A 12880-nucleotide genomic window follows, 5' to 3' on the forward strand; every position below is an offset into this window, starting at 1 on the left:
GGCGGGGCCAGATCAGCCCGAATTTTTCCTGTCCCGAATCAGGCTGAAAACTCAACCTTTCAAAAACTTTTGTGAGCTGTAAAATCTGCGGGGGTTTTTTTTTTTTCCATTTTCAACTATTTTTAAAAAATAGGGGCATGATCAGTGCAGGCAGCTGAGCACCCCGGGCCTTCAAGTCCCAAGAGAGTTGTCTCCTTCCTCCCCGTCGACAAGTCTGTTCATAGGCACCAACTCCATCGTTGCTCTGGGGCTCAACCACCCACCTAAAAAAAATAGGGGATGATCAGCATTCATAGGGCCAAATGAATCTTTTGTGGACACCCAGACCTGAACCCCACTCAGCTTTCACTCTACCCTGAGGCCCTGTTCTCTTTCAGCATCTTCCTCCTAAATCCCCGCCAGCTACTCGCACGGGCAGGGGGGGATATGAAGAGGAGCCCCCCTGGCAAAACCAAAATTCAGCACCTGTGTTCTGCTGAATGAAAGGGCCGGAGCGACGGGCCTGCAGAACGAAGGAGAAGGCACCAAACGCTGGATGAAAAGGACAGGGCTGTCTTCTTGATTCCGGCACGGACAGGCATGTGCACACAGAGCTGTCTGAGAAATACCTTCCCCATCCTGTGGACATTTTTTAGATTTCTGGGAAGTTTTTCCTGTCCCGAATCAGGCTGAAAACTCAACCTTTCTAAAACTTTTGTGAAATGTAAAATCGGTGGGTTTTTTTTCCATTTTCAACTATTTTTAAAAAATAGAGGCATGATCAGTAAATAAAAAGTCATTTTCAGCCTGAAGACTTTTGGTTAAAAATGTCAACACAGGGGCACTTGGACAATGCTGAAACTTTCCCCAAGCTGTTACAAAATGACTCGAACCCACCCTTACCTCCGGAAAGCGGCTGTTTAGAGGAGCGGAGACACGGAGCGGGTGAGATCATATTTTTTATTGTACCTGCTTCTGTTGGTGAAAGTGACACGTTTCTCGAGCTTACACAGAGCTCTTCTTCAAGTCAGGGAGAGGCATTCAGACTGTCAAACAGCTAAATACAAGGAACAGATTGTTAACCAAAGCAACCAATACATGTTGCAAGAGCCCAATCAAGGTGAAGTGGGCAGATAATTCCTCTAGTGTCAAAGGAAGGTTACTAGGTTGTAGATCATTTGTCATGTCATAAATACAGTTTCTCTGCTCAATCCATGATTTTTTGCCTCTAGCAAAGTTATGAATTTAAGCTCCCCAATTCATCTTTTGAAGGGGTGGCGCACATTTCTTGTGAGGTCAAGAACTGAGAGATCACTGGGGGGGGGGGGGTGTGATGGTTTTATGAAAAGTGTTAGCGGATGGGCAACAGGGTGTTTTTGCCTCGTATCATTTTTGTGTGAGTGCATTCAAGACCCTGACAACTGTCTCTTTTCACCCGTTGGCATTACAGATGGGCGGGGGAGGGAACTTTCCATCATGGGAGATGGCTAGTAATAAGGCCCAAGAGCACTAGTGACTTCTGATGACTGATAAATGGTCCATTTAGCCTCCTTTTCTTCTTCCTTCTAGCATGGTGGCCAGCTGGAAGCTGTCTTCATTCTGCCTGTGTCAAGTGGACAAAAGTGACGTCAATGGTGGAACACTGCTGAACTCATCTGGAGGCCCACCAGGGATATATTTGCTCCGCTGTTGCTGGTTGATCAGCTATTCAAGAGAAATTAACCAATTAAAATAGCTCTTGGCCAATAGCTGCAGATTCGCTCTGTGTGCATCCCCAGGGGTATCACGCAAGAAGTGCCAACCAGAGCCACCCAGACCCCAGTTTTGATCCCATAAATACCCTCGCACACCCAGTCAGACAGTGGTGCTACATTAGTAGCAAAGGAATGAGGCCCTCACAGGGAGAGTGCTCTCGTGTTCCACGAGCGTGGTCCACCACGGTTTGGTTTCCAACTCAGTCGCAATGGACAGCTCTTCCAAAGTCCTGCAGCCCACAATGCTCCCTGGCAGGAACCGCCCACAAATTCCAGCGGTCAGGAAGTTCCGTCCTCCACATGGACCGTGTGCCTGGTTCTCTTCTCGCTTATGCTGGTGTAAATGGGGCGTAACACCACCCGAAGTCCATGAAGTGGAGCCAGGCCAGTTCACACCAGCTGAGGAACAACTGGCTTGTGTTCTAGAGCATCCTTCAAGGTGGCACCATCCCGCTCCCAGCTAAGTGTAGCACAGACCCCCCAGCTCTTCTCGGAGCCACCCCGCCCTGCCCGGAATGATGGATGTGACACCGCAATGCCCTTGTTTAAGGCAGAGCTCTGCTTATAGCTCCCTTTCCCCACACCTGGCCGTTGGCAGGGGCGCCATTTGAGATTTTGGTAGGCGAGGGCTGACCTGTGCATGCCATGATGAGGGAGGGGGAAGAGCGAGAGCATGGGTGGGAGCAGACTGAGGACAGCGACTTCAGCAGTGTTACTGAGCATGCTCAGTACAAGCCAAGCAGCAAACTGGAGGAGGACCAATTGTATTCACCCTCCCCGCCCCATATATCATAAGAACATAGGAACGGCCGTACTGGGTCAGAGCGAAGGTCCATCTAGCCTAGTATCCTGTCTGCCCACTGTGGCCAATGCCAGATGCCCCAGAGGGAGGGAACACACCAGGTAATCCTCACGTGATCCCTCTCATGTCACCCATTTCCAGACAAACAGAGGCTGGGGACACCATTCCTACCCATCCGGGCTCATAGCCATTGATGGACCTAACCTCCATGAATGTATCTAGTTCCTTTTTGAACCCTGTTAAAGTTCTGATCTTCACCACATCCTCCGGCAAGGAGTTCCCCAGGTTGACTGTGCGCTGAGTGAAGAAAAACTTCCTTTTGTTTGTTTTAAACCTTCTGCCTATTCATTTCATTTGGTGACCCCTAGTTCTTATACTGTGGGAATAAGTAAATAACTTTTCCTTATTCATTTTTTCCACACCGGTCATGATTTTATAGACCTCTAGCATATCCCCCTTTAGTCTCCTCTCTTGTAAGCTGAAAAGTCCCAGTCTTTTCATATGGGTTCCGTTCCAAACCCCTCATCATTTTTGTCACCCTTTTCTGAATCTTTTCCAATGCCAAGAGATCTTTTTTGAGATGAGGTGACCACATCTGTACACTGTATTCAAGATGTGGGTGTACCATGGTTTTATATAGAGTCACCTGTATATATCACCTCTTTCTAGGGCTACTAAAGCACTGAAAAACTACAGGGTGTGTTTTTTTTTTGGGGGGGGGGAATAAGGTTAGCTATCAGCTGACAGGAGCACTGTATCTAATTCCTATATAAAAGAAAGAAAATGTAAAAAAATATTAGATCAACTTAACTCTAATATTAACATTCTGACAACCTGTGTCAAGTCATTTAAGGGACACTGGTTAGCCTTAAAATTTGAATATATATTGGAACCCTGTTATAGTCTGGGCCTTTCCTCTATCCCCTGGCAAAGAGTTCCGCAGGTTGACTGTGAAGAAATAATTTGTTTTAAATCTGCCACCTATACATGTAATTGGGTGAGCTTCTTGTGTTATGTTAGTGAAGGAGTAAATAGCATTTCTTTATTCTGGTTTTCCACACCATTCATGATTTTCTAGACCTCTAACATATCCCCTTTTACCCGTTAGTCATTTCTTTTCCAACCTGAAAAGTCCCTGTCTTGTTAATCTCTCCTCATATGAAAGCTGTTCCTTACCCCCCATCATTTCTGTTGCCCTTTCTGTGCCTTTTCCAAATCCAATATACATTTTTTAGATGGGGTGACCAGATCTGCATACAGTATTCAAGATGTGGGCGTACCATGACTTTATATAAAGGGAATATGGTATTTTCCTTGTTATTAACTATTCATTTCCTAATGATTCCCAATATTCTGTTAGGGTATATCTACACTACCCTCCTAATTCGAACTAGGAGGGTAATGTAGGCATACCGCACTTGCAAATGAAGCCCAGGATTTGAATTTCCCGGGCTTCATTTGCATAAGCTGGGCGCCGCCATTTTTAAATCCCTGCTGGTTCGAACCCCGTGCCGCGCGGCTACACGCGGCACGAACTAGGTAGTTCGAACTAGGCTTCCTAGTTGGAACTACCGTTACTCCTCATGGAACGAAGCCTAGTTCGAACTACCTAGTTCGTGCCGCGTGTAGCCGCGCGGCACGGGGTTCGAACCAGCAGGGATTTAAAAATGGCGGCGCCCCGCTTATGCAAATGAAGCCCGGGAAATTCAAATCCCGGGCTTCATTTGCAAGTGCGGTATGCCTACATTACCCCGCTAGTTCGAATTAGTGGGGTAGTGTAGACATACCCTTAGTTTTCTAGTTTTTAGACTGCTGCTGCACACTGAGCAGATATTTTCAGGGAGCTATCCACAATGATTCCAAGATCTCTTTCTGGAATGGTAAGAGTTAATTTAGACCCCATCTTTTTTATTTGTATAGTTGGGATTCTATTTTGCCATGTTCATTACTTTATATTTATCAACCCTGAATTCCATCTGCCCTCGTGTTGCCCAGTTTTGTGCGATTCCTTTGTGACACTTTGCAGGCAGCTTTGGACTTAACTATTTTAAGTTGTTTTGTATCATGTTGCCACCTCACTGTTGGCCTATTTTTCAAGAACGTTTATGAGAAGTTTAACAGAAGTTGTCCAAATGCAAATTCCAGCAACACAACCACCTTTGCTATTCCCTTCTATTCCCCCCTCCAAGTACGTGGCCATGTTTTCATGATGATCTAATGATCCTTCAGTGACTGGAATGCCCAGCCTTTTGTTACTCTTAATCACCTGTCTCCCTTTGTTTATAAACCAACTCCCTGCCCCAAAGGCAAAGCTGCAAGCAGCTCAAACTCTGTTGCATTTAAAAGAGCCTGCAGCTTTAAGCAGACCTCAAGTATAAAATCCAGTGGTTCCAATTTGGGGGGGGGCTACTGTTCCCTCTAGCCCCCCCATAAATGCTGCCCTTGGCTGTTGGTAGCACTGTTCATTGCTATGCGGCTAAAACTAGTAGCAGGACCGTATGCAGGAATTTCTGGGGCAGGTGTTTTTTTTTTTTGTAAATGTGGACTGCAATTTTTTGAAATATAAAGAGTTCGAAATAGTCGTGCAATGAGTGTGCACAATGAAAACTTGGAGTGGAAACAATGATTGGTAAAATGGTTTTGTTATAACATATGAATATCACACTCCCCCCTCACACTCACTCCCCCACATTCACACCCTTGGTACACACACCCCTGCGTATGGGCATGAGTCCTGCAGGCATCCTGTCTGGGCTACAGCTTGTGCTCTGAGACCCAGCCTGACAGTGTGAGCCCCTCAAGGCCCAGGCTCGGAGACTTGCTGTGAAGTCTAGTGCGGATGTATCCTAAGACACTTTTGAAAATTTCACCCAGTGTTGAATTCCTCTCTGTTTTGCTGAGCAGACTGGGGGTTATGTGTCTGCTGAGATGACTGACTTCTGACACACAGAATGGGAAGTGACTGTCTAGGAAGGAGCCCTGCAGAAAGGGATCTAGGGGTCAGAGTGGACCACAAGCTAAATATGAGTCAGCAGTGTGACGCTGTTGCAAAATAAGCAACCAGGATTCTGGGAGGCATTCACAGGAGTGCTGTGAGCAAGACACGAGAAGTCATTCTTCTGCTGTACTCTGCGCTGACGAGGCCTCAACTGGAGTATTGTGTCCAGTTCAGGAAAGAGGTGGACAAATTGGAGAAAGTGTAGAGAAGAACAACAAAAACGATTAAAAGTCTAAAAAAGACTGGTGAGAGCAGACTGAAAGAATTGGGTTTATTTAGTTTACAAAAGAGAAGACGAAGAGGGGACATGATTCCAGCTTTCAAGTACGTAAGGAGGGCCTTGTTGCAAGGAGGAGGGAGAAAAATTGTTCTTGACCTCTGATGGTCGGACAAGAAGCAAAGGGCTTAATTTGCAGCAAGGGACATTGGGGTTGGACACGAGGAAAAATTTCCTAACTGTCAGGGTGGTTAAACACTGGAATAAATTGCCTTGGGACGTTGTGGAATCCGCATCTGTGGAGATATTTAAGAGCAGACACCTGTCAGGGATGATCTAGATGGTACTTTGTCCTGCGGTGAGGGCAGGGGACTGGACTGGATGACCTCACGAGGTCCCTTCCAGTTCTAGCGTTCTGTGAGTCTATGATTCTGTACAAACTTATCTGAGTTTACTGTTGGGGAGGCGTGTCAGGGACTCCCTCCCCATCCTGCACCCCTGGAGCAGCAAGAACAGACTCCGCTAGCCAGTAGAACAGAGAGGGTTTATTGCTCCTCCAGGATACAGCACGGCACAGATGTGATGTGGTTACAGAAGTCAGGGCCAGGATGCCTCAGACCCCTTGGGTTAGGGGTCCATCGCCCCTTCAGCACTCAGCTTAGTCTGTTCCCTTCATGTTGCCCAGCCAGAAACAGCCCGGCTCCTCGACCCTGCCTCCGAGCCAGGTGTTCGTCTCCGCCTCCCTCCCTTTGTCTCTCCCCTTGGGAAGAGCTTTGCTAACTGCTCAGGTTGGGGCTAGGTGTCTGGGCCAATCCACATGTGGGTTCTCTTGTTCTCTTGTTCGTTCCTCCTCCCTTCCTGTGTGGCCGTGTATTCCCCTGTTGCATGTTGTGCACATCCGAGAGCGTGGGCTTGCTGGGACAGGGCCTGCTTCTGCAGGGCTTGATCCCTAATTAGAGCCCTGAAATGTCATAACGAGGCTACCCATAGCCACAACCGTACCGAGAATCTCTTGTTGTCTTGCACGCTGCTCCGAGGCTGTGGATTTGGCTGAATGTGCTTTTTTAAGGGTACTTGTGAGGTGGAGGAATGTGCCCCACCAGGCCCTGAAGGGGATAATATGGGTGTGAGGGCCAAGGAGAGCACCTGGCTGTATCCAGAGGGAGAGCCAGGCCTAACTGAACAAGGAGCAGGAGGGAGCTGGATGAGAAGGCCAGGAAGGTTGCAGCAGAACGGGTTTGCAGCCAGGGAAAGAGTCTGCAATCACCGTCCTGGACGGGGGCAGATGACCATTTTGCAGGGCCCCGGGCAGCATAATTCTGCGGGGCCCCCCCTTTGCATGCGCGGGGCTTTCTGAAGCGCGGGGCCCGGGGCGGTCGCCCCATTCGCCCTGCCCTATATCCGCCCCTGGTCCTGGACTGAAACACCTCTAGGGATGGAGATTCCACCCCTCCCTCGGGAACCCGTCCCAGCGCTTCCCCCGCTCCTAGGGAAATCGTTTTTCCTAATCTCCAACCTAGACCTCCCCCACTGCAACTTGAGCCCATTGCTCCTTGTTCTGCCATCTGCCACCACTGAGAACAGCCTCTCCCCAGCCTCTCTGGAACCCCCCTTCAGGGAGTTGAAGGCTGCTCTCAAATCCCCCCCGCCCCCCCCCCCCCACACACTCATAGACTCATAGACTTTAAGGTCAGAAGGGACCATTCTGATCATCTAGTCTGACCCCCTGCACAGTGCAGGCCACAGAATCTCACCCACTCACTCCTGGAATAATCCTCTCACCGATAGCTCAGATATTGAAGTCCTCAAATGATGGTTTAAAGACCCCAAGATGCAGAGAATCCTCCAGCTGTGATCTGTGCCCCATGCTACAGAGGAAGGCGAAAAACCTCCAGGGCCTCTGCCAATCTGCCCTGGAGAAAAATTCCTTCCCAACCCCAAATATACACTCTTCTCTTCTGCAGACTAAACAAGCCCAAATCCCTCAGCCTCTCCTCGTATGTTTTGTGCTCCAGCCCCCGAATCATTTTGGTTGCCCTCCACTGGACCCTCTCCAATGCGCCCACATCCTTTCTGTAGTGGGGGGCCCCATTCACAAATTGGGTAATTATATTCTGCTGGCTTGAAAAAACCCACCCTTTTCTAACATCACATAGCCAGATAGTCTTCGCCTCCCATCTACAAAACTGACCCATGTTTTCCCTGGCACAGAATAGGAGCCATCTTACCCCCCAGAGGTGGCTGAATTTCAGTCATGGGCCCATGACTGGCGTGGTCAGCCCCATGCACTGCAAAAACTCCCCAGGAAGGCCCCTAAATCCATGAACCTGCCCTGAACATCGTGAGACGTTTGAAACGTCGGCAGTGGTGGCTTCTTTTTATTTGTCTTCTGTTTCTCGGGCGCCTTTCGATTGCAGTCGGGAGGCGTTTCCACACTTTCCACCCCCACGCCGGGCTAGAGACACACATGTTAACAAAAATTAAAATGGAAGCCGAGGGGACTCCAACAAACAACCCCTCACGGAGGTGGCCCCCGACTGAGGAGAAAGACCCTCCCCACATTCCCCTCACACGCCAGAGCCTAGGGGGGCCCAGCTAGTCAATTTTGTGCGGGAAAAACCTTCCAGCTGCACTTTACTGCCCCGCCGAGGGGAGGGGGAGCAGCAGCGTGTGGCGCCGCTTCCTCTCCCCGCCAGGCAGAGCCAGTGGGTCGGAGCTGGCTCCGGCCTTCCGGACTCCAGCCCACAAAGCTCAGGGCTCCTACGACAGGCAGCCGGCACTGGTGCTCCAGCCCCATAGGGAGAGCTGTGGGGGTGGGGGAGGCACAGAGCTGGAGCACCAGTGTGGGGTCCCCAATGCTGGGGGGGGGGATCCCAGAGCTTCGGGGGCCTGATCCAGGCAAGCCAGAGGCTGCATTCAGCCCCCAGGCCTTAGATTCCCCACTCCAGCTCTCCAATGTCCCCAGAAAGGTCTTGCCTGCTTGTTGTCGGGCAGTGGCTAAGTACTGAGTTGAACCAGGATGCTCTCCCACGGATAAAAACAGCAGCGTGGGGGCCGTGCAGGCTGGCTGCCCACGTACGTACCCAGAGGGGCATGAGGGATTATACTGGCACTGCGCTGCCATGGCCAGGCTGCGATTTGTAGGCACCGTTTAGGGCAGAGCTAGTGGGTGGATATCTCCCCAAGCGGAGCATGACACCTCCCGTCCGCCGTGTAGGCCCAGCGCCCACAGTCCCTCCTCTGCCGCGTGTGACCCACCACCACGATCACCGCTGTGTGCTAGCCAAGCCAGGGACACACTGTGTCAGCATACCTCTGGGGCTGCTGTAGGCATCGATCATTTCTCATAGATGGGCAACAGGAGGGGCAGCGTCTCGTAAGGGACAGAGGATGGAGCCAGGCGCTCCATTCATGGCTCTGCACAGACCCACGTCCCTTTCCCATCTCTGGTTTCCCAGCTCTAAACTGGGGGTGATCGTGCCCCCCACAGATGTGAAAGTTAACACTGGACAAGTGCTGTGCACTTTCTCGCTTCCGCCGCGTTCGTCTTTTTCAGCAAAAACGAGGGGTCCTTGTGGCACCTTAAAGACTGACAGGCGCTCGTCTTTTTTCCCTTCTGCTCGAAGTGTAGGCACAACTGTACCATTTCTAGTTCGGTACAAATCAAAAGCCAGGAACAATAAATAAACTACAAATCAAGTACGAGCGTCCCTTGAGACCAGAAGCGAATCTTTGACAGGTTTGGAGAATTCAGGACAACCCTTTAGACGTGTTCCTATTCTCCAGCCCCTCCATTTCCAGACACGGAAGTGGGTTAATTTATTTCAAACCAGAGGTGAGCGAGAGACGGAGATTTATATCTGCATCTGGGTCAGCATTTGGAACCAGGTTTCTAGATCAGCCGATGGTAGATATAGAGGGCCCATTGGCAACATTTAGATGCAGATACACATTGCTAACTCTACCAAGGGGGAGCGTTTAGGGTCTGAACCGCTGTGCCAAAGGGCTCCCTTTTCCATGTGTACAAAGGATCCCAGAGTTCGTGTGATTCTAGCTGCCTGCCCAGTGCTAGGACTGGATTGCTGGGGGAATAACAACTTCCCGTTTATTGGTAGAACTGACGTACTAGGAAGTGCTCACCTCCGTCCATCAGGCATACAAAGGGAAGAGCCCCGAGCAAAGCAGGTTTGCAGCCGGCTTAGCCACACTGCAATGCATTCCTGTACATTTCCAGGTTCAAGTGCAGTTTATTTTCATTTGCTGCGTGGTCAGCTGGACGTCTCGGGCCTTGCTGATGGCACCGTCTCGCCTTCCCGCGGCTGCTCTGGGAACTGGAATCCGAGCACGGGAACAGGCACAGCTCCCAAACAGAGAAGCTGGGGGCGTTGAGGGGAACGTGTTTCTTCTTCCCCCCAGAATGAACTTCCAAAGCAAAATGGGAGGTTCTAGCCAGAGTTATAGTTCGATCTGAGATGGGAAAACTAATGTTCCTGCAATCTCTTCCAATTTTCCGCAGTGTCCCAAGGAAGTTACTGAAAGGTTAGTCTTAAAAAACAACAAATGGCACAATTTGTTGTTTTTTAAGTCTATCCTGTACAGACTAACTCGGCTACCCCCTGAAGCTTCTGAAAGGTTAGTGTCTCTCCAGAAAAGAAGAAAGGGAATTCAGGTACAGACAGATCCAGTCCAGCTAAAGAGCTACCCTGATTCACAGCTGCAGAATTTCTGACCCAGATATTCCCTCTGGACTTGTTAAGATGGAGATGGTTTTGTTTTCGGTGCACGACTCAAGTTACTTTGCCGTTGACTTTGAGGGAAAGAGGATCTAACAGACAAAGGGCCTAGTCGATATGGACATCGAGCTGATCAGAAGCTTTTCCTTGTGTCGTTAGGGTGGGACCCATGCTGCTAGGAAAACCAAGGCAGGGCAGCTGTGGGTACTCACCTGAAATGTGTCTAGACCCTTAAGCAGACAATGAAGCACAAAAGATGTGGCATCACCCAAGAAGCGGCAGCAGAGGGACTCTATCTGCGGTTCCATGGAATTCTCTCCCAGGTGTCTGGCTGGTAGGTCTTACCCACTAGCCCAGGGTCTAACTGATTGCCATAGTTGGGGTCAGGAAGAAATGTTCCCTAGGTCAGATTGTCAGAAACCTTGGGTTGTTTTTTCCCCCTTTCCTCTGTAGCATGGGGAAAAGGTCACTTGCAGGCTTACACGAGTGCGAATGTTGGATTCTCAGCCACAGGCAAACTTTAAACCCTGATTTGAGGATGTCAGCGACTCAGCCGGAGGTTCGGGGTCCATTCCAGGACCCAGTGAGGTTCTGTGGCTAGCAATGTGCTGGAGGCCAGATTAGGTGATCGCAATGGTCCCTTCAGACCTAAGTCTGAGTCTAGTCTGTGATTGTCACCCAAACGTGTTAAAGATCCCAAGATCCATCCTAGAAACCTGGGGTAGAGCAAATGTTGGGTTTGGCCCTGCAGACAAAGGTGCATGTCTAATTTGGGGCCACACTTCCACATTTGGATCTTCTTGGGAGGATCCTGGCTCCCACTGAAGTCTATGGAGTCCTGATGGCACCAGGATCTTCTCATATATCTCCAGTGACAGGGTCGGGGACTGGATGGGGTGACACACTTGGCGGAACACTGTAAGCCTAAAAAATGACAAGAAAACACTCGGCATCTAATCTGCAGGGCACTGTCTCTTTGGACTTGAACTCAGCAGGTGGCTTTGTGCATGTGGAACACCAACAGGTGGGTCTGAACTTGGGACCTTTGGAGCTCAGTACATGCATTCTACCACTTGAGCTAAAAGCTAGCTGCCTCGCTGCTAAGACCGTAAAGCAAACTCATTGGTCTTGCTGTAAGGCCATGGCTGCACTAGGAAACGATTTGGAAATGACTAAATTCGACTTAACAACTCCTGATTTAACAAAATCGAAATGGCGCGTCCACACTACGGGGAAGCCTCGAAATGAGTCCGTGAATGTGGACGCACGACCTCGGACTTAGAGTCCCAGGAAGCACTGGGGAGTCATTCGTTCGAATGACTCTGGGGACTCGTTATTTCGAAATAGCAGTACCGGTGTGTCCACACGACCGCTATTTCGAAACAACTATTTCAAAATTAGCGTTCTCCCTCAAGGAAAGGAGGAGTCCAGATTTCAACCTAAGCGGCCCGTTATTTCGAAATAACGGGCTTGGGAACGTGGATGTTCCGCTTATACATTCAACCTAAGGGGGTTATTGAGAAATAAAGCCCCAAGGTAGACCAGAGCCTAGGCACCACCCCATGGGACAGTGACACACACCCAGTCTGTGTGTGGCTTACACATGCACCTTGTCTTTTGTGTTTTCCCCCCGCTAGTCCCCAACTAAATAATGCGGTAATGGCGCCCGCACACAGTTGTTTCCATTGCATTCCTTAGCTCGTTGCCACCTGCTGCATTTTCAAGGCAACCTCTTAGAACAGGGGATTAAGCGTCAAGTGAATCCCTGGATTCTCTCCAAAGTTTTGCCCTCAGTCAGGCTTTGCTGTGCTATGCTTCCTTTTCCTGCCAGTAAAATGCAGATAATTGTTCTCTCTCTCGCTCTCGCGCGCTCTCTCTCTCAGAGATATGGTGATGACTCATTAACCACTTGTAAAGTGCTTAGAATTCCTCTGTTTGTAGGGAATAGAGAAGTGTAAAGCGTTGGTAATGATCAACCGTAAATGCTCCATGCCTTAGTTTACCCAACTGTGCAATGAGGATGGACTCGGCTCCTACTTCCTGGAGTACGGAAAGGCTTAGTCAATGTTGGATGCTTTGCTATGCTTGGAAGAATGTGCCAGAGAACTGCAGAGTAAGATTCATCATTTTTAAAAGGTCTCCCGGTGGATGGAATTTGCAAGAATCGGAGTTTCCCTATTTTTGGTGCACTTTTCATCTTGTTCCCAGTTGGCTCTTTCCTGGCAAGGGCAGGCCAGAGAGCCATGAAATCCCCAGGGAGGCTGACTTCTCGCTGCTCTCCAGGTATGGCACACACAGCTGCAACCGAGTTTTGCCATCCTGTCGTCTACATTGTGGGGCCAGGGAAATTAATCTCGAAGAGAGAATGAGATGAGTCAATATCCAAGCTCAGCTTCA

The 12880-nt window shown here is 49.6% G+C and overlaps 2 long non-coding RNA genes across 2 annotated transcripts in view; one reads left to right on the forward strand and one right to left on the reverse strand.

The window, feature by feature from the left end:
* LOC112545642 (uncharacterized) overlaps positions 1-3901 on the forward strand; it is an 8927-nt gene extending 5026 nt beyond the window's left edge. The window contains exons 2-3 of the long non-coding RNA XR_012906330.1: positions 378-924; positions 1549-3901. This is a non-coding gene — a long non-coding RNA (uncharacterized LOC112545642). The remainder of the gene's footprint in view (positions 1-377; positions 925-1548) is intronic.
* On the reverse strand, positions 133-12132 carry LOC142830819 (uncharacterized). The gene is made up of 3 exons (XR_012906331.1): positions 9891-12132; positions 949-1036; positions 133-263 (listed from the first exon to the last, which is right to left on the reverse strand). It is a non-coding gene; the product is annotated as an uncharacterized LOC142830819 (long non-coding RNA).
* Positions 12133-12880: the final 748 nt, after the last annotated feature.

Source organism: Pelodiscus sinensis, chromosome 10, assembly GCF_049634645.1.
Source record: "Pelodiscus sinensis isolate JC-2024 chromosome 10, ASM4963464v1, whole genome shotgun sequence".
NCBI classification, from domain to species: Eukaryota; Metazoa; Chordata; order Testudines; family Trionychidae; genus Pelodiscus; species Pelodiscus sinensis.